This window comes from Aphelocoma coerulescens, chromosome 1A, assembly GCF_041296385.1.
Source record: "Aphelocoma coerulescens isolate FSJ_1873_10779 chromosome 1A, UR_Acoe_1.0, whole genome shotgun sequence".
Lineage (NCBI taxonomy): Eukaryota > Metazoa > Chordata > Aves > Passeriformes > Corvidae > Aphelocoma > Aphelocoma coerulescens.
Genome location: NC_091014.1, coordinates 33,342,687 through 33,369,864, shown reverse-complemented (window position 1 = coordinate 33,369,864; position 27,178 = coordinate 33,342,687). Strand labels below are relative to the sequence as shown.

Here is a 27,178-nt window from a genome sequence, read left to right as displayed (position 1 = left end):
AGTCAATAGCAGACTCCTATGATGCTATCAGCACTATTTGTTTGCCCCTTGATTCTTTATCCAGAGGCTCTCAAGTGTGCCATTGTCAACTGTGAGCTCCATACATTCTAACACTTCTATTACTCACAGTGCCACCTCTCCCTCTCTTCTCTCCTGCCTGACCTCCTGGAGAGCCTGTAACCATTCATCAGCGCACTCCAGTCACAGGACTCATCCCACCAGCTTTCACTTACACCACTGATGTCAGATCTCTGGGACTTGGCCAAAGCCTCGAGCTCCTCTTGTTTTTTTCCTCATGCTGTGTGCATTAATGTAAAAACATTTCAGGTGAGGTAATTTGTAGCCAACACCTCCTGAAGCATATTGAGGGATTCTATTAGTCCTTGTTGCCTCAAGTTTTGGCACAGCATCACCTTGCTCATCACTAGTGAGCCTGGTTTTGTCCCTTACTCCCTTCCAAGCTAGTTTATAGCTCTGTCAATGAGTGCCACTAGCTCCTGTGCTAGAAGTCTTCCAAGAAATTAAAAGAGTTGAAAATTTTTGCAAGTTATAGGCCTATGTAACAATGAAATCAATGTTGTCAGTGGTGAAAATAGGAAGCATTTGGTAGCATTTGGTAAGTGTTGTTCTAAATGACCAATAATTTATGGTTCATGTTTCTCCTCTTTATACCATAACTGGGGATGCAGAAACAAAAAAAAAGTTTCTTTAGATCTGCCTGTCTTAATGTTCTCATTAATTCCTTCCTTTGTTTTATTTTTGGGGAATAAGAAATTTTTAAAAAATGCTTTGCAGCTTTTTATCAATGCCTTCTTCATTCCTGCCTTGCCTTTAGGAGTGTCTATAATCTCATCAGTTTTGCATTCATATTGAAATAATTTATATGCAATCTTGATGCACTAATCATGTTGTTTTGAACAGTTGCTGACATTTAGATAGTTCAGTTGCATCCACTGGCAGTTAAATTTGACTTCTTTTTTCTGGCTCAATGACACTATTTTAAATTATATTTTTATAAAGTTAATCTGTATATTGTTAGCCAAACATGTACCTTCCAGTTTATTAAAGAAGCCAAGTCCATCATACAAATGACATATTGTCTGGGGTGCTAATAGCTAGCTGTCTTTGCCAAAATAGGACATTATCGAAGCAGAGGGTGATATTCTCCACTGGAGTGGATTTAAATTCTATTATCCCTTTACAAATTAGGAATACTTCTCTCTCCACCCTGCCTGCCACACAGAAAAAAAAATCCACTCTGTAATTAATAAAAAGGGCAGGAGTTAAACAGGAAATCAGGGCTCCTTGCTCTGTCCCTGTTTACATGAGGGGAAAAAAAAAGAATATTTGCCTTTACAAGCCATGTGATGTGCATAATAATACAGGCAGGGTTCTCTGTTTCTGTGTAGCAACCTTACATTACATTTTGATTCTTTTCCTTTTCATCTGTGTCTACCCTTTTCTGGCTTCTCTGCTAATGAATACATTACAAGCAATAGGGCAAACTTAGACTTTGATGAAAAAAGATTAACCTGTGCACATTTTTGCTCTCTAAAATTAAAAGTTCTCTCTCCATACTTCTGATCCCTTTAGTTATTTGTAAATATTCTCAGGAGGTCTACTTGCCTTTGGACAAAGTCTAAAGTTACAGTAACTTCAGAACTCCCCTCTGAGATTTAATTTGTACTTTTTATTTTCTACTCATTAACACTACTTATGTTAAATCATATGCTGATATGCCATTTCCTTCCTTTTGAGGTGTTCTTGCTTCCCCTCCTATAATTAACATTCATTAAAAATCAATGTTAAAAATGTCTACTTGTACAAAATAATTATATATAACAAAAAATAAAAGGAAAATTGAAATAAATCTTGCTTCTCTAACTGGTTCTATGATGACTTACACACATTGAGAATCTGACTCAAACATTTAAAAGGAAATCCACTGTGGATTAAAAGAGAGTAAACTTCATTGTAAAGGTTTTTATAATAGCCTTTGTTTCACAATGATGTTTCATTTGAAAGACTTTGATAACCAGCACTCTCTTCCAAACCTATTCTAACCCTTTCTTCAAGCTTACATGGTATTTCAGAAGTTTTGCATGGATTCTGCCTCTGAAAAGGTCAAGAGGGGAAATAGACTATGCAATTGGAGGACAACCTGTCATTACTGACCTTTTCAAGGAAGAAGAGAAGGAAACACTCTATAATGACAGAGCTGTTTCTTTCCTTAAAGTATCACATGCCTGGAATCCAGCATCCAGACTGTCCAGGACTGTGGTGTGTACATGTTAGACAGGAGAGAGGGTAATGTTTTGGATCCACACTTCTGCTGATGTTTTTTTTTAAATTTTAACTGAAAAGCTAAACACTATTTGATACATTAAATGTAAAGTTAATATATAATTCTTGATTGGTTTTTGGTTTTTGTTTAATGTAAGAAAGAGACTATTTAGAACCCTTGAAATATAAATTAATTTAGAGAAAAATTCCTTCCCTGGAAATATTGAAAAGAATATATCAATAAACCCTAAGAATGCAGAAATCCTAGAGTAAATCAAACACAAGAGTTACTATTTTATAAAATCTTATGACTTTTAAGGCAGTTGTAAGCCTGCTTATAACTTTTGAATGTGTGACACTTTCAATATTGTATTGAAACATTAGATGAAATATCGCTTTGAAACAATTCTCTGATGGAATCCCATGTAAAGAACTATCTGATGAGAGTCCATCTGGAGTTCCATGGCTTAGATAAAACTGACTCCATAAAGCACCAGTAGAATCAATACAGCAATTGGGTTTTGGCCTTTATGAAAACTTCGATTACATTCTTTTATCATTTGGATTTATTTTGCAGACAGTACTTTATTCTTGTCAAATTCAAATATGTTATATGAAAAAGTATTTTTGTTACATGAAAATCCCCTGTGACAGTTGCTGTGCAGCTGCTTGGATGTGGCTTAAACATTGTTTTGATATTTGAAAAACAAACTCAGTTACCATACATTGTTTTCCCAAAAAGAGATATGGTGCTCTTATGACTTCATAAATTGAAAGGGACACTGTCTATCTGAGGCATAGCAATAAATGTCAGATGTTGCTATTAAACAAAGGTTGCCCTTTATGGGTCTCATAAGATGATGAAGATGGCTACAGGCAATCTGTGAGGTTATTATTTTAAAGCAATTTTTGTCTACATTTTTCATTAAATTTGTATTCTAAGCAGCCTTCTCCACTTTCCCAGGTCTTCTGTTTTTGGGATCTTTAGAGTGAACAATGTTAGGATGTCTTATGTAGACTTTGACCATGCATTTTTTAAGTATGACAGGTGTTCACCCATCAATTTATTTCATTGCTGGCAACGTTCAGTAACAGAGGCCAAATTCAGAGTTTACTGCTATGTTTTTTTATGCAAATCACTTATTGAACAAAGACAAAGCTTGGCAAGGTGTGTCTATTTTTCAAAGCATGAGGTTTGGCTGTAGAGTTTGCACTATGCAGAATGGTGCTTAGTGGTAAGCCAGTGGGAGGTGGAGGGACAATCTTGTGATATTCTCCTCAGCCTGTTGCTAAGTTAGAGCAGTACAATAGAAGCAGAAGAGCATTTTAAAACACAAACAGAATGAATTCTTAAATGTGCACTGAAGATGTGTTTGTAATATTATTCACATATTAAGTGTGATCAGCCTGGAGAATATCTGGTTCCTTACAGCTCAATTGACATAGGACTGTCTAGCAGATGTAGATGTAAGGCACAAGAGTCATCTGACATTGTGTATATAAAGTGCAAACCATTAAAATCTTAGTATGTGAACAGGACTAGAAGGTTGCCATTTCTGCTAGTGCTATTACTAGCACTACTCAGTGCTACAGTTAATAGACACAAAAGTCTGTAGAATACTAATGGTGAATTAAAATGTTAAGGTGTAATAGTGAAGGGGGAAATAAATGATGTCTCCTTTTTGTCTTCACAGTGATTCAGACAATCTAAGGAACAATTTATAAATTAGTTTTTCCTGATTTCAACATGCATTGGTTAATAGGTTTTTTTCCATCTAAAATATGTCCTGGAAAGACAAAAAATGCCATCAGGCACATATATCTTTTTATTAAGGCTGAGCTATCCTTGAGTAGCTTGAGTCCTCAGCTTCTAACTTGATACATTTAGAACATTTACTATTGTTGCTTAAGGAAAAATAAAAGAGCAACTTTATTTATAAACTCAAACTAACTTTATACAATTATTTTAGTTTGATTTCATTAACTATTTTAACACTCAAACTTATTAAATAAGTGTTTATTTTAGCTATTTCTCCATATCAGATGGCTTTAGTTCCTTAAACAGCTGTCTTTTACTGCTCTCAGTGTTGAAGTTATGGTATGAGATATAAAATGCTATAAACTGATCATATCAAGAGAAATTTGTGACTGTTCTCCATTTTAGAGTTTTAGTGAGGACTAAACACAAATCACAGAATGCAAATTTCTTATTAGCCTACTGGGTTCCTTATTGATGCAGATAGCAGTTTTAAGAGTATTTTAGTTCCATGCTGACAATTAGTTTACTGCAGATACATAGAAATTTGACTCAGAATTCCAGAAAAATGGTAGCCTCTGTAATCTTATATGTTAGAGATGAAATGGAGCAAATTTAGTGTTAGTTCTTGGACATATCTGGACTGTAAGGTATTTGAATAAGAATTTTTTTTATTCTTTCTGCTGCATTTGTGATGCATCCTTTATTTTCATTCTTCATTTTTGTCTTGCCTTTCTATGTTGTAGACTCTGTGGAGGAAAGTGTACTTATGATTTTATATGTTACTTAATATCATGAAGATGCTGTATGAGGATAAGTGACAAATAATAGAATCTGCTGTCAGCATTCAACAAGATGAAGGTTTTAAGATAGAAACACATAAGAAAAAAAAGAATCACTATTAAAGGCAACATTTCTTTTACCCTTTTAGGTATAATATCCAAAACAACACCAAGTGCACTTCATTGTTTCAAGTTTTCTGTCTGACTTACAGGATTCATCTGTGTCATGTACATTATCAGAATATCTGATATTTTTGTGATAAGGATTTATAATGCCAGTTTAGATTCACTTTTTATTGCAAATTCTCTAAAATTAAAGTTATTTTTACATTTTACTACAAATGGTAAAGTAGGTGAATAGAGTGACATGAGAAAATGTTCATCTTTTTCATCTATTATTTTAAAGGTATGGAAAAAAATATTTCATAAAAGGACCAATAGTTATGCCTTCATTCAAATTGTCTAAAGCATAAAAAGAGAAAGTTAGATGTGTCTCTCACCTTATGGTTTCTACTGATAAATATTTAGAAAACACTAGATCAGTCAAAAGACTTGACATTCAAGTATTTGATGAACTGTTATGGAGACAAGCACGTTGTTGTCAAAGCCTTGCAGTATTATGTTTTGATCAATTAATGCCAGTAACAGATATCTTTCTACAGATAAGATATGAAACACTAAACCATTATTTTTCACTTATCCCATTTAAAATTTGAAATTTTTTATAAGTAATGAGCTGGATAAAGTTCCAGTACAGATAAAGATTTAAAAAAAGTATTGTAGATAACATCAGAATAAAAATGGGTAAACCAAAAATATTTCTAATTTAATCCCAGGTGATTACTGGCTAGCTGTCACCTTGGGAAGGCCTGGACTTCCTTATACCAGATCTGTCACTAAACTTGTAAGAAAATAGGGTACATTGTGTGTCCCATTATTCTATGTGCTAAATGTGACAGCTCTGATCCACAATTTAGCAATTAACTATTTTTAACTATTTCTGGAACACCTTTTTTTTTTTTTTTCCACCAAAGTCCTTTTTTTCTCAGACTATCAAAACCCTGTGCATAAATTTTAAGGCTGGGAATATAGCCAGACTTCAGGCAGATCATTCCAGTGTAGTTCAATATGAAATTGCCATAGCAAATAATACAGCCTCAAGCCTTTAGTTTCCCTAATTGGGCCATATGAGATGATAATGCCCTTTTTGTCAGGGCTTATTATTTCAAAGTGTGAATATAAGGGGAAAGTCATCAGGATTCATTTTGATTTTATTTAATTTGTCTTGAGTGTTGTCAGAGAGCACTGAATAATTCAGCTTTAGATCCTCAGGGAACAGACCTTACCATCTACGTAAGCAAAAAGTAATTTTTCAGATACTTATGATATTAGGTATTAAAAACTCTAGGAAAGAAATGTGAATATTAAGATGTTTGGAATTTATAAATCACTGATTTATATAACTAGTGTAATGAACATTGCCTTATATTTCTAGGTAGTCACAAGTAACTGTTTAAAGTAAAAGTAAAGCTTTTAAGAATTTACCATCTAATTTTAACTATAAAATATTTAGATGAATATTATATATATTTCCTAAATGAATTAATGAGAATCTGTATTTCATCAGTGAATACTATGTGGATATGTAGCAATTGTTCTCTTAACCCTTTAAAATAACAATATAAGTAACTTCATAAGTCAATTTGTTCATTAGACTGTTTGTCCAATAAATACAAACTTACTGTATATTTGCTGTAGTCTTTTTGGACACAAAGTTAGCATATGTAAGTGTATGCATTCCCTAAAGCCTGATTTTTGCTGTGCCTTATGAATTCTTGTCAATGTTGGCAGTGCCATTGGCACAGGGGAACTCCGATCAGGTGTGCTTTAGGGATGTAGATACCTCACAGTGTTCTTGATGCAGCTCTTGCCAACATGTCATGCTCATCAGGAGCAACATACTCAGCAAACTCTATTGGTGAATGCAAAACAGATAGAGATTATTTTTTGGAAGCATATTGCACCTTAGTAAAATCTAACATGCCTTTATAATTACAATATTGTCGCAAAGTTTCACAACAATACATTTTATTTTGAGATCTGTTGAAACTCAAATGTTTTCTAACAGTGTCAGCCTGTCTGTATAATAGCAATGAAGGATTTTTTGTCTCTGTTTTTGCAAAGAAAGGAGTTCTTTTCTTCAACTGTGTTTTTATAAAAGTATTTCTAATCTCTGTGAAAATAAAGTGCCAGGAGATGGTGTAAGATAATCATCGAGTCATGGACTAAGTATCAACTGATCAGAGAATATAGAGAAAAGGCACAGCAGGAATGGAGAGGAATAGAGTGACAATGCTGAAAGAAAGAGTCTTCCTGATGCTGCAGGGTGGGAAAATGAATATAATAGTGCTCCAACATTTTAATAAACCAGCTACAGCTGAGTGCTGCACAGCCATTTTGTCATTCGGTCCATGAGAAATCAAACAGTAAACACAGCAAAGAAACCCAGTGAGAACTTCAGTGATGAGGAACCATTCCTGGACTCCATAAAGCAGTTGTCACAGTAGAAGAGGTGAAGATCACTATACTGTCAGTGGAGTGTGGATAATGGCTGCCAAAATCCAGTGTTGGTAGTGACCGTGGATATGCAGCAGAGTTCAAAAGTAGAGTTCTGAATTTCAGGCTAAAGGAGAAAAAAGTCAAAAGTGACAGGAAACCTGTTATGATGCCTAACATTTCCTACTTTTTAATCAAGCAGGAGTGTTGGTAGTTGAGAGAATGATGTTTCTCCAAGCAATCTCATTCTGCTTGAAAGATCAAGATGTACTGGATCTGGAGGTCGCTTGTCATGTAGTTAGAAATGGGTACTGAGCCAGAGAAGGGAGGTATGAAAAGCTGGGAAGGTATGAGACCAAACATTAAGGAATTGTTATCAAATAGCAGATGGTCTTATGACATAATTTCAGACCACAATCTTGGATTTTCATATTTCTCATTCTGCAGAGAAAATATAAATTGACATGCCAAAACAGCAATTTTTGTAACAGTGAATAAACTGTGAGAAGGAAGGCCTGCAGCATTCCTTTTCTTCAAAGGAGACGGATGTGTGCAAATATTGATGTGTTTAACAATTCAATACATAATAAGGCTATAAGGAGTCCTTTAAACATTAGCCTGAGCTCCTGTGACAGTGATAAAATTATATCAGGCTTGAATATAAAATTTAATTCAAATAATTAAGTCTTCCATCCTCCATTAAGCAAAGAAAGAAAAAAAAATTCCAAAATGAGAACAGGAACAATCAAGTCACAGGCAAAAGCTGGAGCTTTTGCAACAGCAAGTGATTTATTAGGGGATTTAAGGATTTTTTTTCAAGGAAGGGGGGTAAAAGGTGAATTTAAAAATTAGACTCTTTTATTCAATTAAAAAAAAAATCTCTAGTCTAAAGGGACATTGAAGAAAGTGGTTATTGTGTTACTTAAGTATTTAACTTAAGTAATATTTTAAAATATAAGTATTAAATGCAAAGTGTTCTTGCATCAAAAAGAGCTTCAGGGTGTATACGAAGGGATGCTCTTCTACAGGAGCAGTGAGCACTGCACCTGGTATAGGTCTCCCAGCAAGTCCTGATAGAAAGTCCTCCTCAAACTGCTGCTGTTATAACCCAGGCTCCCCAACTCTGGCACTTAGGCTGGCACAAGAACGAGGACTCAGGAGCAGATGGCTGCAGTTTTGCTAATATGACAATATCCATCCTGTAACTCTGTGTGCAACTGTACCCACTTTCACAGGATAGTGCATTCCCCTGGAGATATTATCACTGCTTCTGACTTATGCTGGACTTATGGCTGCCATCACTGCCTGGTCAATACTGTGGCTAAGCTTTCCTTTTCCCTGCTACTGGAAACACTTGGAGGACCATGATTTTCTAAAAAAAAAAAATTTCTATTATCACTATTAATAATAAGACTATTTTATAGGGCTATTAACTACCATGACACTATGCACATTTGTTTTCCTGCCCAAGTAAAAATATCTTGAAATGAATATTAATAGGAAAAAAGCCCAGGAGATAATGGCTAGGTGCTCTGTCTTTACCAAATGGGGAAGTTGAAAAGAGAACAATTAGTCAAGATAGTATAGAGAGGGTTCAGGTTTCTATTTCGCATGGCTTATTTTTATCATACTTAACAGTGGGATCCTACCAATAGAATACTGTAAGAAAGGATCTTAGTGTCCATTTCAAATTGTAGAAAATGGTAAAAGTGATGGTGTGATGTGTTTGAAATGTGCTCTGAGGGAAGGGAAAGGGACAGTGTTTTGTCCAACCAGTTGCATTACAGTCTGTCATCTACCAGCCTGGGAGCCTTGGCCCATGGTACTGGCAACTGTACCACTGATGATGGGCATTCAGAGATAGAAGGGGCATCAACATTTATGGTGGTTATTTTTCAGGCAGTATGAAGATGTATCATTTACAAGTGTTATAGAAAATATTTCTCTGTGCTATGAAAATACTGACCATATTAATATAATTGTATTCTACAAAACCATAGAAGACTGTTATGCTTGTGGAAACACAAACTTGCTGATGACTGGTGTGTTCTGGGAATGTCTGCAGTCACCAATTACTTTTTAATCATGATTCAGTATTTTTATCTAAGAATTTAATACTAGAGCTACTTTTGTCCTTGTGAAGAAGGTGAAATTTTATCAATTTATGATTAAATTGTTTTAATTCATAGCAGAAAAAGAAAAAGCACTGAAAACTATGGAATAATTTCAAATCTAGTGAGATATATAATTAATAATTGTGATTTACTGAAGATGATACAGTTGTTTCATCCCTCTCCTCCCTAATCTAGTCTCATGAACCCACATGTGTACATACTTAGGAAAACTTCTGGCATGAGTATAGAGGGGTTGAATTTGAATATGAAAAATATCCCTCATTGTGTGGATGACAAATTTCATTCCAGTTAAAGTTCAAACACTGAATGTTTCCTCACCCCTTCTTTGTTAATTACCTGGCAAACTTCAAATAGCTTCTGATTTAGAGAGACAGTCTCTTATCCACCTCTTAAACTTTACACATAGTGAGGCATTTGATGAAGCCTACGTAAACAAAACAACATTATTTTAATGATATTTATTTGCTAATTCTAGAATATTCCCAAAATGAAAGAACTGACTTGTGCTCTAATGATCTAAATGTTCTGTATCCCTCCCTTTACTACTGCAGCAAACCAGAGGTAGTGTATCAAATGTTCATTACTGCCTATACATCTAAATTAATTTGAAGATATCTTTAATATGAAGCTGTGAATGAAAATATGCTTGGATAACTTTATGTTCATGTAAGGCTCACAAATATCACAAAGTGGCAGTTTTTGAGTATAATGTGGGAAACATCAGATTTTCCATTTTGTTCAAGTAGATATGCCAATATTCTAGGAGGCACTGGTCAGCCTTTGTTAGCCACCATTTTCATACTTAGAGATAGTGACCATTGATCATTCTACCATCATCTTTAGAGGCCCATGAAGGAGAGTGAATGTGGATGTCAAAGTGGCAGCTGTTTAGACTACAGAGTTGCAACAGGAGGAAGCTATATTTTAAAGCACCACCTTTTATATCCCTTGGAACAGCAGTATGTGCAACTATTACAGTGATTTAACATCCATGCAAGCCTTTCCTGCAGTCGCTGCATAACACAGTTTCTGTCCATGAATTATGGACATTAAAAATCAATTTTCTCCTAGGCTAGCTGTTGTTTCCTGTTTGAATATATTCTTGCTATATTTCCCTGAAATAGATATGTCTTGACTTGAACACTTCCCAAAGCTTTAGCGGAAATTTAGCACACTGTGAAGAAGACTTCGGTTAAAGATATTAACATGTTTTTGGAACAAATGTACTAGATTTCTGAAAATTATACAAAAGAAGAATGTCAGAACTCACCTTGAAGACAACTAATATAGAGTATTTTAAAGGGAAATCATGTTTAAGTACAACCACAGGATTTCTATATAATGGTTCCTTCAAATAATTAAATATGCTCCTCTTGGGAAGCGCATGGGAGGTCAATAGAAGATCACATTCTTTTGTGTGTAATCATGATTATATTTTCTGAGTATGCCTAAGGAAATAATTTTATCACTTACTTTAAATACTCAATACATGAAAATGACTATGTACTTCTGACGCACTAAAAAAGAAAATCTCTGTGTGATGGAAAGTTTTTTTAGTACGTCCCTCTTCTGTCTCCAGTGAAACGTGAAATGATCTACTTGCATGATATCAGAATACCACTAGGACACTTTTTCTATGTATCTGTGCACACCTGGGTGAATACACACATGTATTAGTGCTAAAGAGAACAGACATGAAAAACCCCCACTTCCAGTCTTCCACTTGCTTGCTCTACAGAGGTATACCCCACTCAATTTTAGTTTCCCTGCATGACAAGGTATGTCATTGTTTTAAGCTTATCTCCCTTCACCATACCCTCTCTTCCCCTCCTACCCTGATGGAATGGGGAGAGGAATCAAAGTTGAGATAAGAATAGTTTAATGATTGAAAATAAAGTAAAATACAACAATAATGGCAAATTATAAAATGATGAAAATGAAAAAGGAAAAACCCAGTGATGCTCAATGGAATTGCTCACCATCCACTGACTGATGCCAGACCTGCCTTCCTGAACCCAGATCAGCTGCCCTTTGTGGGTAGCTCTCCCCAGTTTATATACTGACCATGACCTTCTATGGTGTGGAATAACCCTTTGGTCTGTTCGGGTCACCTGTTGCAGCTGTGCTCTCTCCCAGTTTCCATTGTGTACCTCCTCACTGGCAGAGCATGAGACAAGAAAAAAGTTCTTGATTTAGGATAAACACAACTCAGCAAAAAATTGAAACATCAGTGTGTTATCAATTCCATTCTTATTTTGAATCCAAAACACAGCTCTGTAACAGCTCCTGAGAAGAAATTACTGAGTCTGAGAGTTCCGGTGTTCCCATTTGGGTTTCTCTGCACAGGTATTGTCTCAGGATCCTCCAATTAGTGAGGTAATTAAATATATTTATTCTTTGCATTTCAGCTGTGGTTTTGTGGCTTTTCTGGCTGCCTGCATGGACTCAGACATCCTTACAAATATTTATATACTTGCTAATCATTTCCGTACTTGCTGAAGTAAATAGTACAAGCCTCTGAAAGGCGAAGATGAATTCAATTTTTCTCAAACAAAGGAAGAAATTTTGTGGCTTTAAAACCTGAGGGAATAAGAGATATTTTCTTAACCACTGAGTTTCTTGGACAGAGCAGAGTACAAAACCAATGCTTCTTGTAAGTACAAAACACACGTTTCTAGTGATGCTTCTTAAAATATTTGGCATACAAAATTGCAAGTTTAATCCTGGGTCAGATAGAAATTCAAGTATCATGGAAAGTCAAGTACAGGAGCTTGGGCTGTGTATTAACTTTATTAAGAAAATAAAGAAATTTTAGAAGATGTCTTAGTTTCAAATTTTATCTTTTCTACTACTTCTAGGCCTATCTGTCCTTTTTGGATTTGAAACAAGATGGAGATAGCATACATTCATTCTATTAGGAAGGAACTTTAAATTTCTTTTGTGCTCATAGTGCCTTAGTGTACATTTGCAGAAGCATCTTTTGGTTTGAGGAAATACTGTAGTATTGCTATTTTGTGGTCTGTTCACTGAAGCTTCTTAACTTGCTTTTTAAAAACATGAATGCACGTAGCCTATTTTAGCAAATTTAAGGTAAAGCGGGTTGGATTATTTCATTATTATTTTTAATTTATTGCTTGCTTTTGCTAAGAGAACAATATTAGGGACAAAACTGATGGTTCAAAAGCTGGTCCTGAGCCTCTCTTCTGGCTGTATCAACAACCAAATTATTTCAGTTTTTGACTTCATGAAATTTATATCCTAAAGTGACAGCAAACTGGTCATGGCTGCAGTCTGCTATTGCATATAGTTTCCTGTGAAGTCTATTGCAGTGCCATAATCTCCTGACCATCCTCACCTGGCTTGGTATTAAAAAGTTTGTGTCATCTGTCGTCATTCTTCCTAAAAAGGCTCTTCTAATGAAGGCTGTGTCTGCAGCTATCTCTTCTCAGTGGTGGACTCATTCTCTCTTGCTGCATAAGCAAAAAATGAGAACAAGTTTTCTCTATTCAACTTTGGTGATTTTTCTTTTCTCTTTTATTGCAGAGAGAATGGAAAGGAAACAATGCAGCACAAAAAAAGGGAAACGACATCATGAGATGCACTTGGCAAAGCATCACTCGTCCCCAGCTGCTGTGTACAATTGTACTAAAGATGCTATCAGCTTCATAAAAAAAATTATAGACATTTTTCCTTGCTGCTGGCTGAAACTCACTTTTGGGGAAAGTAACTGAAAGAAACCAACAATAGCAGCTATTTAGCACAGGGAGCAGCTTTGTAGGGGACAGAGTTTTGGCACACAGGACACCTCACCATCAGTCATCTGGAAAATTTTTTCCAGTTGATATTAGGCTTTTTCCCAGTTGGGGTTTTGTTGTTTTTTTGGGGTGTGGTTGGGTTTTTTTTTGGTTTTGGTTGGTTGGTTGGTTTAGGTAGGGTTTTTTTCTTTTTTTTCATTAGATGTACTCTTATGCTGCAGGGTTCTCTTTGGAGTGTTTAAAATGTAAAATTTTTATGTAGAGAGAAACGTATGTGTTTCCCTTTTTGAATTTGCATGGGTTTCATAACCAAAATTTTTGTAATCTTATGATTCTTTGAGTGCAAGTGATGACAGATTTTCCAGGACATATATGAAAGCTTTGGTACATATGTACTTGGGAAATGGCTCTTTGAGGTATGGGAAATTGGAAGCATAAGAAAGGAATGGGGTTCAATCATTTTTCTTTGATTGCTTTTACTTGTTTCTTGCTCACTAGGTCCTTCTAATTGAGAAGCACATTTAGGAGTGAGAATTTAAGAGGACTAGAAATGAACATTCATTTTGTTTAAGCAAAATGAGCAAGTTGATAAGCTTTACAGATGATTGTGTCATTTGTGACACCACACATTGATTTCAATGGGAATGCAGGTGCCTAAGAGGGAATCATATTTTTAAACACTGCTGATTTGGATTCTCTGCAACTCTCTTTCTCTTTGGAGACAGAAATATAAACAGTTTAAACACAGGAATTCTTAAGGAAAAAAATTTGTTTATATCAGTTTTGTTTTAGGAAGCAATTTCATGTCGCGACCTTCTTAATGCATTAAATTCTGCAAAGTTTTGAAAGCATTTTAGACCACAACTGAAAAAACATGTTTGGATAATTAATCTCGGTATTATATTTTGACTGGATTCATGAGACTACACAGCAGATTTGGTGCACTAAAAGTTGCTTTTCACTCTAGAAGCACAACATGTGCCAGCTTGACTGGGACAGTTTATTGTAAACCTCTTTCAGTAGTGAGCTTAAAAGATTCATTGTGTCCTAAAGCATAAGCAGCATGATACCCTTGAGTGCTTCATACGATTGTGAGGAATGTAAATGTTATATTCATTCCAGCATATATTACTCTTTTTTACTGATACCACTTGTTCTCCACCTCTAGTCTATATATTATTTTTTTCTTGTTATCACAGGAAGTTAACACTAACAAGAAGCATAGTCTATGCTTAGGAAAGCTTCAGAAGAATGAGCTACAGTAGCAATGTACAAAGCTCAGGGGCAGAAAATGCCTTCACCTTACGAACATAAAAATAAATTTTAAAAAAGACTGAGTAAACATTTTCTTCATTAATTAACTGAATTATGATTATGCAATCAGGCTCATATTTCCTCTTGGATAATTTAGTGAAAAGGGGGGATTCTCATAACCTGAATCTGAAATTGAATGTTATCTGTGCTGGAATCACACACTTCAGCCACTTTGTGCTGAAGACATATTTTTGCCATTGCACAGAAAACTCCTCTGCCTTTCTTACCATAGGGAAGTACCCGCTCAGCTGGAGCAATAGAGATCTTTATCTTTTGTGCTCAGCAAAATCTGGACAGAGATATATTATTAAGTGCAAAGCTGTCGGGTCTTGACCCTGACCTGAACATAAATGTTTTGCTAGTATATAACATCACCACTTCCTCATGGTACAACCGGGATTAATTAAGTGGGTCACTCATATTTCTTAAGAGGGGACAATCACCTTCTTATGCAGGGCAGAATGTGAACCTTTACTCATTCTGATGTACTCTGATGAGAACTTTCTAACATTATTGACTTCTGTGAATTGCAGAGGTAAAGGTTTTTGGGTCCAGCATTTAAGATGTGTGAATTGCTTTTGATTTCACTTCTGACAGTTGGAACTCAGATCCCAGATATTTTAGAGTGAATGTTTTATGATTGGCCTTTACTCTTTTGTAGTCAGTATAAGTGGTACTTATAAGGAGAAGCATGTATTCTTTATTTTACTATAAAATATCCTTGACAGGCAATTATAACATATATGCAGAAAAGAAGGACCAAGTTTATGAAGAAGAATAATTTATATACTTGGAGCCAAACTTACAATTAGTATAAATATTGAACCGTAACTACACTCAGAATTACAGAATAACAGGTAAATTCACAAGTCTTTGGCAGCTTTTACATGAAAACCTTTCTCCATAGGTTTATAAGCAACCTGGTGTGGAAATCTTAACTTTAGCTTCCTTTAAGGTTTTTTGATAAATGTAAAAAAGATTTTGAATTTCCATCTTTATGACTTAAATTCAGGAATTGTTTATGAAAACAGCTTCCAATATTTTTACTTTAGATTCTTCTGTGAAGCTTCAATTGAACTACTTTTTTAGTGGAAAAAAAACACTGACACCATTGCCTTTTTTTCCCAGATGTTAATTACCTAAAATGTCTAGATTTGTGCATTTTATAATGTGAGCAATTATTTCTGGTGTTTCAGAGGGATATTTCTAAGAATATGTTCCATAATGTAGGAGCTGTACCCATTTTCTTCAGGGAAATATTTCCATGGTACTATGCACTGTGGTGCAAGGAAACATTTCAGAATGAATTTCCTTGGCTTACTGGTGGTAGTTACTCGAAAGGTACCTTGGGTATGATGTATGTTCCCTTACCAGAGATATTCTTATTGAGAGCTTTACAGAAGAAACTTTCTGAAACTGAGGTGACTGCCAAAAATAACATAATAAAAGCTAAATATTTTTGGGTGGATTCTGCTCAAAAGTCTCAAGAGGATTTGATAACTGATTTACCAGCAATAGCAAATTTCCTTAGAATCTAGTGACTAGCTGGCATCTGGCTGACAAATGCAAGTATTAAGAAATCCTCTGCAGATTATCTGTGGAAAAGACTTGTAACCTAGATGCATAACAAGACTATTTAGCAGAGACTGGAAAGAGATTAAAAATTATTTTAAATATCCAACCTGAACCTCCCCTTGTAAGAATTGAGGCCATTTTGCCTTGTTCTACTGCTAGTTGCCTTGGAGAAGAAACTGACCCCCACCTTGCCACAATCTCCAGTCAGTTGTAGAGAGCAAGAAGATCTCTCCTTAGCCTTCATTTCTCCAGACTATACCTCCCCAGCACCCTCAGGAGCTCCTCATCAGACTTGTACTCCAGACTCTAATTCATGAGGGCTGGCTGCCATACCCGAGTGCTGAGGGTCTGTGCCTTGTGCTACAGAGGCCTGTTGTGATGGACTGAGGGCAGTCCAGCAGGGGTGGACACGGGACCAGGGCACCCATCCTGGACTCGGAGCTGGTGGTGGTGGTTGCAGTAGCCCCAGATCCCCAACCACTCCACAGGGCTGCATGAATGGGGTGGGAAAGCGGCAGATCTCAGACCATGGTGGGGTAGGAAGGAGAAGACATATAGCAGGAGCTGGTGTAGTAGCATAATGGCCAGGGCAGGATAATGGGCAACTGTCCTATCTATAGTTTCAAAAATGCAGTAATTTGTACCCAGTGCACTTATAAAAATACAGTTCTGCACATTTTTATACCCGTATGCTGGTGCTATACAAAAAACTTGTGTCTCCACACTAGACTTTCACAAATAAAATTTTAATCTTATTTCTTATCTGGTATTGAGTAGGACATCACACTTAAACCAAATTCTTGGTTTAAGACAGAAAGTCTGAAAAATTTAGAGAATTTTGATGGCTGAAGTAATCTATCATGATTGAGTCAGTTCTTTAAAGTTGAAAAATAAGTGCAAAATAGTTACTTGTTCCTGGTCCTCAGAAAAACAGATATAGACCATGGTTTTCTGTGGGATATGCCCAGCCCTTGCCCTGGAGGGATCCCTGCTGAGACAAGAGATTTTGCAATCGCCCAGCAGGACTCCCTGAAAGGGGCAGCCGCTTCTTGGGTCACGGCGAGGAAAAGTGGACCCACAATCCTTTGAGAGACACTATGCAGATCTTTCTGTAACCCATTGGTCCGTCCCAGACCCTCTGTAACCCATTGGTCTGTCCCAGACCCTCTGTAACCCATTGGTCCCCCGCTGATCCCCTGTATCCCTATAAAAGCCACCTAGCTCTGTGGGAGGGGGAGAGCTCGTCCCTGGATTTTCCCCTTCGCCGGAGGGAACCAACAATAAAGCTACCTCTGTGCGGAACCAGCCACACGGGCCTCTCGTCTCTCTCTGGTCTGGTTTGGCCTGGAGGATGCCCTGCAGAGCTGAGCTGAAATCACGAGCTGACAATCACTAAAGAGCTGATAGCCTCTGCAAGGGCCCTCCTTTGCCAGCAGCTGAGAGGAAGACACTGGGCCTCGGGAAGGCGATCCCTTCCGGGACCATCTCTCCGGACCAGTCACCTCTTCCTGGGTCAGAGCCACGGACCCCCCCACCAGCTGAAATAGTTTTCTGCCATTTAATTTGATCAGGATGGTAGAAGAAATTTAACTGTATTACAATTGCACATGTAGAGAATGGTTAAACCATAAAAATGTGACACTGTCCTCTCAAATCACTTCAAAGTACTCTTCAGATCCACTTATCCAGAAGTCTTCAGTGCTTGATTTTCAATACAATAGTTTCATTATAGATGACAGACTTCCCTTGCAACAGTTCTAGGTAAAAAGCCAATCTCTACTGGTGTTCTGCTTTGCCATATATAGGATATTAAATTTATTTTCAGTTGAGCATCAAAGGAAGTGTGTCAGTATCTCTGTACATACACTGATTTATAGTTACTGTAAAGACTGAGGTTCTAGAGCTGGCCATCACCCTTATTCTTTAAAGATGAATCATCACATAAATTAAATTGCAGCATGTATCTCAGACCAGAGTTATCTCACCTTACTCTACGTGCTGTTAGCATTTCACTTTGTATTTTGCCGAGAGCTACATTTCCCATGTAATCCTGAGCTCTTCTCTCAGCTATGTCAGAGGCTCTTTACGTGTAATAGAACTGTATCTAAAATTATATTTACAAATGTATATTATGCAGCCTGATTCACAAGTACAGACATACTCCGGTAGTGATCATTCGCCCTCCATTTTCCCCCTTTTCCTCCAAATCTAATGGATCCTGTTCCCTGTTAAAAAGTAAATTGATGGAATTACAACACTGCAAGAAACAAATATGTTCACAGAATGTTGAATGCATTGTTTTCATGCCACCATAAAGCTTGTTATTTCTCATATCTATTATTTTGTTTTATGAGAGAACGGTCAATTTTAAAGACTCCCTGAAGAAAAGTAAATAAATATTACTGGAGAACTGGTCGTTAATCCTTTTGAAAGTGCAAACTCCTTTTGCAGTTACTTAGATGATAGAAATATTTTGAGCTGTTCTCATTTTAACTTGAATAAATGAGTAGCCTTAGAGGAATCAGCAAGTAAAAATGCTTCTTTGAAGACTGAACCATACTATCATAAAATATAAATGTTCAGCCAAATAATTTTAAATAAATAAATAAATGGATGAAAGCAATAATAAATAACAATAACAACAATAATATTAATAAATAAAAAAGTAGTAAGCATTTTGCATTCCTTTATCACTAAATTCTCCAATCCTTCTCTTCATTTCTCTGGTTTATCCAAAATTACCTTAGGCAAACAAAGAAGTAGTGTTATTTATTTTCTCAAGGGAAGGATAAAGTTTGACATCACTTATCTCCTTAAGAACTCACACTGTTTTGCTTCAGTGTTATACAGATACAGTGGGTTTGCGTAGTACAGATAATGAGAATATTCTATGAAATGTGACCCTCTGACATGCATGTTCATAATATTCTCTACAGGAAGGATAATTTTAGCCTTTTCTCTCTTCCAGAGAGTTTGTGCCTGGATAGAAATTATGGCATGGCTCATCATCCAGTACATCAAGAAGAGTGATTGAGGGGTAAATTCCCAGAAGTGTTGTGATGTTGGACTGCAATGTGCTTTTCTGCAAAAAGTACCTTCAGGGTGCCTTAAAGGAGGTATTTCTCTGAAAGGGGAATTCACAAAATAGTGCAGCCTGAAGAGAAATCCATAAATGCTGGTCAATGGGAAGTGAAGGGGGGAATTTACTGCGGACAGTATATTCCAGTAGGTGGGATGGTAAAAAATTCATGTTTTTCTGTGTATTTCTGTGACTAAGCTACTTAATGTTATAGTTAGGGATTAGAGAATTGAATCTCTTGCAGAGATATATGGTGGGATATGAATATCTTAATGGCAACCCACAACTTCTCCATCAAGATATGCATCCAGACAAGCAGGAGTCCCCTTCAAGTTTTGTTCCATGAATAATGTCTACATGATCTAACAGTGAGTTGTAGATTAAAACTACAGGAGATCTTGACTTGCCAAACTGTTATCCTACTCACTTTCTAATATGCAGAAAAACACTGGAGCGATTTAAGTTTGCTATTGAAAAATGCAAGACAGTTTCATAAGAAGTGTATATGTATTTTCTATTTATGGATGCAGAAGAAAACACAAGAATTAATGTAAAGTGCTTTCTATATTGTAAGAAAAGCTACAGAATCTGGAATGGCAGATGTAATCACTAAGACAAAAGAATCCTAATGACATTGTAGAGATGTCTGAGAGGAATCTTTTCTCTAAAGGGAAAGTCCTAGCAGAGAGATACAATGAACCACTACATAAAATAATACAGAGGTGGAAAATTATGTAAGGCAGTAAAATGTCAAAACAAAGAGATAGGAAAAAGAACAAAGAAATAAATATACCGTAATTAAACTTTGATATTCACAAGCCCCATTTTGTTCTATAAAAAAAGTGGTGAAACAAATTTAAAAAGTGCACAGTGGAATCAGGAGAAAATTGACCACAAGATGAATCTTTAAAGGAAGGACGTGAAGGAATGAGGGAACTAAGTAACTTTAGTGACTTCATTGCAGCTAGATATCTGAGTCTTAGATTAAGGAAATGGAATAATATACTGCATATTAGCAAAATAATATCACAGTAATACTGCTGGATGTCTGAAAGAAAATATTTGCAATGTGAGTGAAGGACACACAAAAATCCCTGATATGACTAAAAACCATTTCTAGATCAAAAAAGCCCTTTTGTGCTAGGGGCAATACAAGTGAAAAGAAAGTATGAATGCAGTATCTAGCACACAATGTAAATGAGCATGTAGGTAATTTGGTAAACAGGTATTGTGCTTAGAGACTTTAGATGCTAAAGCACACTGAAGTAGAAGTATAGTAAAGAAAACTAGCAATGGTATTAAATAATATTAGTTATGATTCTAATGTTGAAAAAATAGCTGTAATCCAGGTGCAAAGCTCCTGTATAGAGGTTTTGTTTTTTTTTTGTGATAGCAAAATCTATGCATGAAGCAAACACTTAATAATAAGTAGGAAATTGATGAAATGCCAGAAATTAAGTATCAGCGAGATGCAGAAGAAAAAGGGAGAGTGTTGCTGAAGTTTCAAGTATGAGGACAAGTATTCTTTCTCCTTTATCATTTAGACCTGGGTATTTGCTAGTTACTATCAGGAATACTGGGCAAATTAAAGAACTATTCAACAATAGTCAAAGTAATAAAACATAAATGGAGACCATGAGAGAGTGCACATGCTTACTAAAGGAGAAATGCTCAATTTCTTACAAATAACTTGAGTAAACAGTTTCACTGTAAAAAGATGTTTGGAACTATTGCTAGAAACAAAATCTCCTCAGTTGGACAGTAGAGGTTGACACTTATGGAAGAAAGACCTCAGGCCAAAAATTACTTTTCTATTGTCCTGTAAAAGCACATTCAGAGTTGTGGATTGTAAATAATAGTTCCTTCCTCCTTTGTTTGTATTATGCAAGAAATCTTTGGTACTGTTGACAAAGTAATAATAACATGAGGCACAGTGGGGGTTTTCACTGAAAAGCAATGTGGGTTCCCTTGCGAAGCAACACTAACTAATAAAAAGCCCACAAGAGGATTTCTTCAAACAGAATTAGTAATTAGACAGTAATAAAGTATGTATCTCAGGTTTTTATTCACAGTTATGTCACAACATAGCTTGCTTTTCTACTTGAAAGATATCATAAAGCTTTCTGTGTCATTCAAAAATCACAGTGACAGGGACAAGGGTGGCTAGTGTAAACATATGAGTCTGGCTTCACTCCCATTTCAATTACTTTTTAAAAAAAATTTAAATAAAACCCAGAAAATTAACAGTAAAGAAACAGAAAATTAATCCAGGGATATCCTGGGCATCCCAGTAGCTGTCTGGTTCTCTAGGAAAGCAGAAGACGGTTTCAGCCCACTGCTCCAAACAGGGTCAATCCAAAAGATTTGAAGTGGCCTCATCTCTCACCTGTATGAGTACTCAGCTATAGAACAGCTTGCTTTGTTGGAGCACAGTTAAAAAGGAACTGGAGAAAGGACAGCTATGCAGTTATGGGGTCATACAGGCAAGACAGGTGAGGACTGCATTTGATTTCAGAGCCAAAATCCCTTTGATGACTCTGATCTTCTCTTCAGAAGTGATCTTGCCTTTTTCTCATCTCCTCTGTGCTCTACTGACTGATGTTATAGCAGCATTACTGACCTAACATTTCAACTGCTGTAGGACAGATAGCTGCTTCTGGTGTCCATGGCTAAACACTTAGCCAGGCTGAGCCATATATCTCCTGATGAGCTGAAACAGCACTTCAGTGCATAAGTTCCTCCTATTTCTCTTATCCCTATCAGTTTGCTGTCTGTTATGTCTTCCTATGGAATTATGGCGTTGGTTTTCAATATAGGTGAATAAACATGCATTTTACTCTTCTCCATTTTACCTCAACAGAAGCTGACAATCTTCTTTAAAATTAGACAAGGGTCTTGCAGAAGGTTAATTTTGAAATGTCATGGGAATACAGGAAGATTGTGTATGACTGAGTGCTTGTTATGCAGAAAGCTTCACAGGAACTGGTAAAGACAGCAAACAAAACAGAGTGAAAGAAACTGGGTTGGTGAGTACAAAAGTTGATGGTTCTCTTCATACACTAATGAAAAAAAATAGATAAAAAGCTAATGGATTGCCCGAATGTATTGACTCTAATTTACAGCATGAAAATATATAACCTCAAATACATCCTGGGAGTAGCTCTGAAGATGCAATTTATCCTTTTAAAAATTGGCGGAATTTGTTCATCATTGATGTATTGGTACTTGAGTTGAGAGCACTACAATAGGGCCTCTATTATCCCAGCTCAGAATTTTTTCTGTATTCTTGTGCATATTGTCCAGTGCAAAATAAATGATCCTTTAATAAGGATTTTGACTCTCCCTTTGAAAGGATGTCTTCTGATTAATAGTCTGGTCATTTTGGTATTTTTATGGTATTTAGCCCAGATTTTCTACATTCAGTGTCATTTGAAAGTCTAGGATAACTCAGGGACACTAACATTCACATCGGTCTTAGAAATCCTACAGTTTTAAAATTCCCCAAAATTAATATCCAGTAGATAAGAGGAGAGGCAGAGGAAGAGAAAGGAAAATATTTGTGATTATCAGTTATCTGTTGTCTCAGAGAGTTAATGATGGCAGATTCCTTTGAAATACTGCTGAGAAGAAGCAGTCGTTCCCTTTTTTGCCATATTTTGGCTGCAACCCTCTGGATCAGCAAATATCATCTGAGGTTGCAAATTCTACTTTATGCCTTTACAGAAAAGCATGTGCCATAAGCCAGGAAATAAAATGTAATACTGTAGGGATTACAAGATCTAAGGATGAGAATACATTTACTTTCACAAGAGTATTAATATTCTGGAGCATAGTGAGAGATCTATGCTCTTAGAATAAAATCCTGATCTAAGGAAAAGCAATAGCATACTTTAAGGTAGGTTATTGAAGCCTCTTTTTTCCTTAAGACAGCCCTTTTAATCTGTTTTCTTTTTGCTCAGTGCTGCTAGGATTTTCAAACATGAAATCAAGAGACTGGAAGTGTCTTGTCATGCTGTCAGACATCAATAAATAAGTGTCAAAATATGAGTGTAATTTTACTTCAAATAGTGGTTAATTTCTTTAAAGTGCTTAAATATTTTTCTCATTGGTTTTAGTGATAAAAATAGTACGAAAATTTGTCTATATAGTTTATGAACTATATATATTATATAATAGAACTTCTTAATTTGCATTTCTTCTTGGGTAATAAGTCATGTTCAGGATAAGCAAGTCATCTTTTTTGTTTATGATTCGAAATACATGCCTGAGAAATGTACTTTAAATTGGTACGTGATCCCATTCCAGTTTGAATTTTTTCATGATGAATGATTTCTTCTTCCTCAGTGTTTCACAGCAATATTACATTTGTTCATTTTATGCCAGGTAGAAGCAAGCAGTGAAGTTCAGATCCTCTTGGGAATATTTCTGGAAGAATTGAACTGTGGCTTTTGCCTTCAACTATGATGCAATATCTATTCCAGGGAAGTTAAAATTCCCCTACACACTTCTACACGTGCTCACCAGTACTCAGTATTCAGTTACAGAAGAACTTCAATAGAAAAGGAGAAGGGAAAAAATCCAAATAGGTACCTAAGCCACTAATATTAAATATATTTGCAATTTTGTGGTGCAATTGGATGCTAGTAGAATGGGGCCTGGCTGTGGCTTACAGAAAAACACTCTTCCAAAGCAGATAGCATAAAACTTTCCTCACATATCTCTGACAGTAAAAATCAGGCCAAATTTCCTGTACTCTCAACATTGGAAGACTTGAGACCAACCTTAAGTAAGGACTGGCAGACATGTTTAGGTGTTTGGTCACTCAGACAAGTGGAAAATGCTCAAATACTCTTTCTAAATTTCCTGGTTGAAGTGCTGTGTATTCCTGTGCATCATGTCAAGTCATTTTGTGGCACATTGTCTAACAGAATGTGACTGATGCTATGCCTCAGAAACAGAAGTAATTGACAGTGCCTAATCTAATTCATGAAAACATGACCTTCAGAAGATGTACTTTGAGATATATGACATGTAATATTCTCATATATCCTTTCCCTTAATTTCTGTTGACCTGACTGCGGACTTTTCTTAGTGGCTTGTCCCTCATGACCATGTATTTGGTGTCATTCTTTTTCAGAAATATCTTTTAATTTCCACAGTCTTTGAACCAGGATTTCCATATTTTTCCATCTTGCAATAACTCGAACAGGTTATGTTGAGTATTTCAAAAATTTGAAAGTGGAATTCTTAATTTTTTCTTTGGAATTATAAAAGTTTAGATGTGATAAATTAGACTCATATAACAATAAAGATATGAATGTGTACTCTGCATACAGTTTTCTTTCATGCATACTTGTAAGCTGTTAGAGTTCCCTAAAAATCTCAATGAGTGTGGTAAATCAATTCATAAACTGTAAAAGCTTTCTAATGATTTCGCTTCAAATGGAAACTAAATGAAAAGAGTCTTGGTTAATATATTTGATTCAACTGTATTATCCTTATCTATTATCCTCTCAATATTTTGTAATCTGGAAAACATAGGTTAAACTATGTTCTGTCACTTAACATAAAATTATCAATAGGTATGTTATTCATAAATGAGATAATAAGCACACAAATACTTAATTCATCCTGTTTCCTTTAGTTTAGACTTTGATAGAAGTGGATCAGTGCAACTTATTGGTCACAAGTTATTTATTCATGATTTTAGAACTATGAATAATAAAATTCAAAATCAGAGAAAAAATTTCTATTAAATAATGACAAAAGTTATTAATATATATTTTGGACTTTAGTAGAAGCTTTTTAAACTGAACATCAGATAGTGTCAAGAAACTGATAGTTTTCTATGGTGACAGCATGTTTTGACAGTTGCACTGAAATACTTCATTCAAACACTAAGGGAAATGTAGTGGCTTTGTTGATCTTCCTATGAGAGAATTATTTTGCTGCATTGTTATAATCTGGTATTGTACATTAGAAATAAGCCTTATGAAACATCACCCTGAAGGTCAAAAATAATTCTGTTATGAATTTAAAACAAGTGTTTGAAGGGAGGAAAAGAGGTTTGCAAACATACAGCTCTGTCTCCTGCAAATCCCATGGAGATTCTCAACTGCTGACTCCTTATCTTAACATGTAACATAATAACCAATTACTGTCAATGTGATCAGACCCATCAGACTCCTATTGCATTAACCTTATGAACTGGTTCAAGAGAAATGTAATCAATCCATTGCTAAATTAATTGCTAATTTTAAAGTTATCATTAAATAATATTATTCCAAAATTGGCATAAATCATGTGGTCAAGTATCAAATTAGGTTCCAAGAAAGGCAAAGGAGTAGCAAGTTCTATTCAAAGGATTTCATTATATTCATTTGCTCAGAGCATTGAGAGGTCATAATTTTAACCTTGTATGGGTCCAAACCATATGAAAATTATTCATGTCACCGAAGGCCAGCGATAATTCCTTTAATTCCATGGCATATTAATGACCAACAACGAATGGGCCCCTTAAGTGTTCCATTTATTGTCTTAAATATGAAAATGTTTTAAAGATTAGAGGGGAAATTGTTTGAATTAATTAACTGAACTGATGCTCAAGGGAACTGCTACAAGATTTTCAGACAAAGGCTGAGAATTTACAATAATGACATTTCTTTCATAGTTATAAAATATAGTACCAGAGGGACTTTGAGGCACTCTTAACATTTTAGCTGATGTCTGTTGAGGGTTTGAGATTCCTCTGAAAGCATCAATTATGGCATGAAAGGCATCACATTAAAATAGCTGTGAGGCCCACAAATTTCACCATTGAAATGGGATGGGATAACTGACAAAATGAAAATTCAGACTGTAAATGGAGACTCTTAAAGTAATAGGATCATTTATAAAAAAGTGATTTTTCAGGAAAGGTAATGTGCAAAACCCAAGAAACCCTACTGGCTTCAAAAGGAAAGCTACAGAGTTTGTTCCTAAGTTACACTTGAGTGAGTGTAGTCTCCCAAAAGCAATGGTGAAACAGCAGTAATCTGTGTCATAGATAGCAGAGACAAGGACCATCCAAGCTTGTGACAGGTCTGTGTGATATTACAGCCCTTGATTGCTGCCTGCTATCTTTTCTTGGTTGTTCTTGGATCAGAGATCACCAAATATCCTGAACTGTGTTCTGATTCTGTGATGTGAACAAACAAAAATTTACATCAACTTAATTTCAATATTGGCTAGCCTACATGGAGTGGTCTTTCAGCTGATATTTCCAAAGGATAAGGGCTTCAGTACTCATGTAGTCATATATGTAGCACCATGATACTTTTACAAATGGAGTTTGCTGTGATAATTTAGAAAAAAAAAAACTTGAAGACTGTACAAAAGGCCCTCTTCTGCTCTTCATACATTTTCTTTTGCTCTTTTACATGCATTTTCTTTTTACTTTTCCTGTATTCCACATAGGAATTTCTCATGTTCTCAGTTTGATCCATCCCACTATTAACAAGGACATTCCCTCTTGTAAGACAACACTGGCCAGTGTGGCCACCAGTGTATCACTGATATTTATTGGCACTAGATCCTGAAGCTGGGCCACGCTTGGTTTCTACCACTCTCAGGTCTGCAGAAAGTCTTCTGAATTTAAAGGAAAGACATCTAAAACTGAAATAAAAGCTTTAAAATAAATTTTTCTTCTCTGTGCTGTGCTAACAGAGCAGCTGAGAAAGAATGTGACGACAGCATACAATTTCTACTGCAGAGTTCAATGCATTGCAAATGGATTTTTCATGACTAGGTTTCTGATGCCTAGTATAACCTAGGGAGCTATGTAGTTTAGTCTAATTTACACTGAAAAATGAATAGCACTAAGGAATAGGCACATAATAAAAATAAATGGAAATACCTCATCACTGTAAATACCATAAATTTTCCAATATGATGTGGAAACAGAA

At 35.8% G+C, this 27,178-nt stretch overlaps 1 long non-coding RNA gene across 1 annotated transcript; it reads left to right on the top strand.

Moving 5' to 3' along the window:
* Window positions 1–398: 398 nt before the first annotated feature.
* LOC138104635 (uncharacterized) lies at window positions 399–25,731 on the top strand. The gene is made up of 4 exons (XR_011148180.1): window positions 399–616; window positions 19,125–19,272; window positions 22,096–22,261; window positions 23,619–25,731. It is a non-coding gene; the product is annotated as an uncharacterized lncRNA (long non-coding RNA).
* Window positions 25,732–27,178: the final 1,447 nt, after the last annotated feature.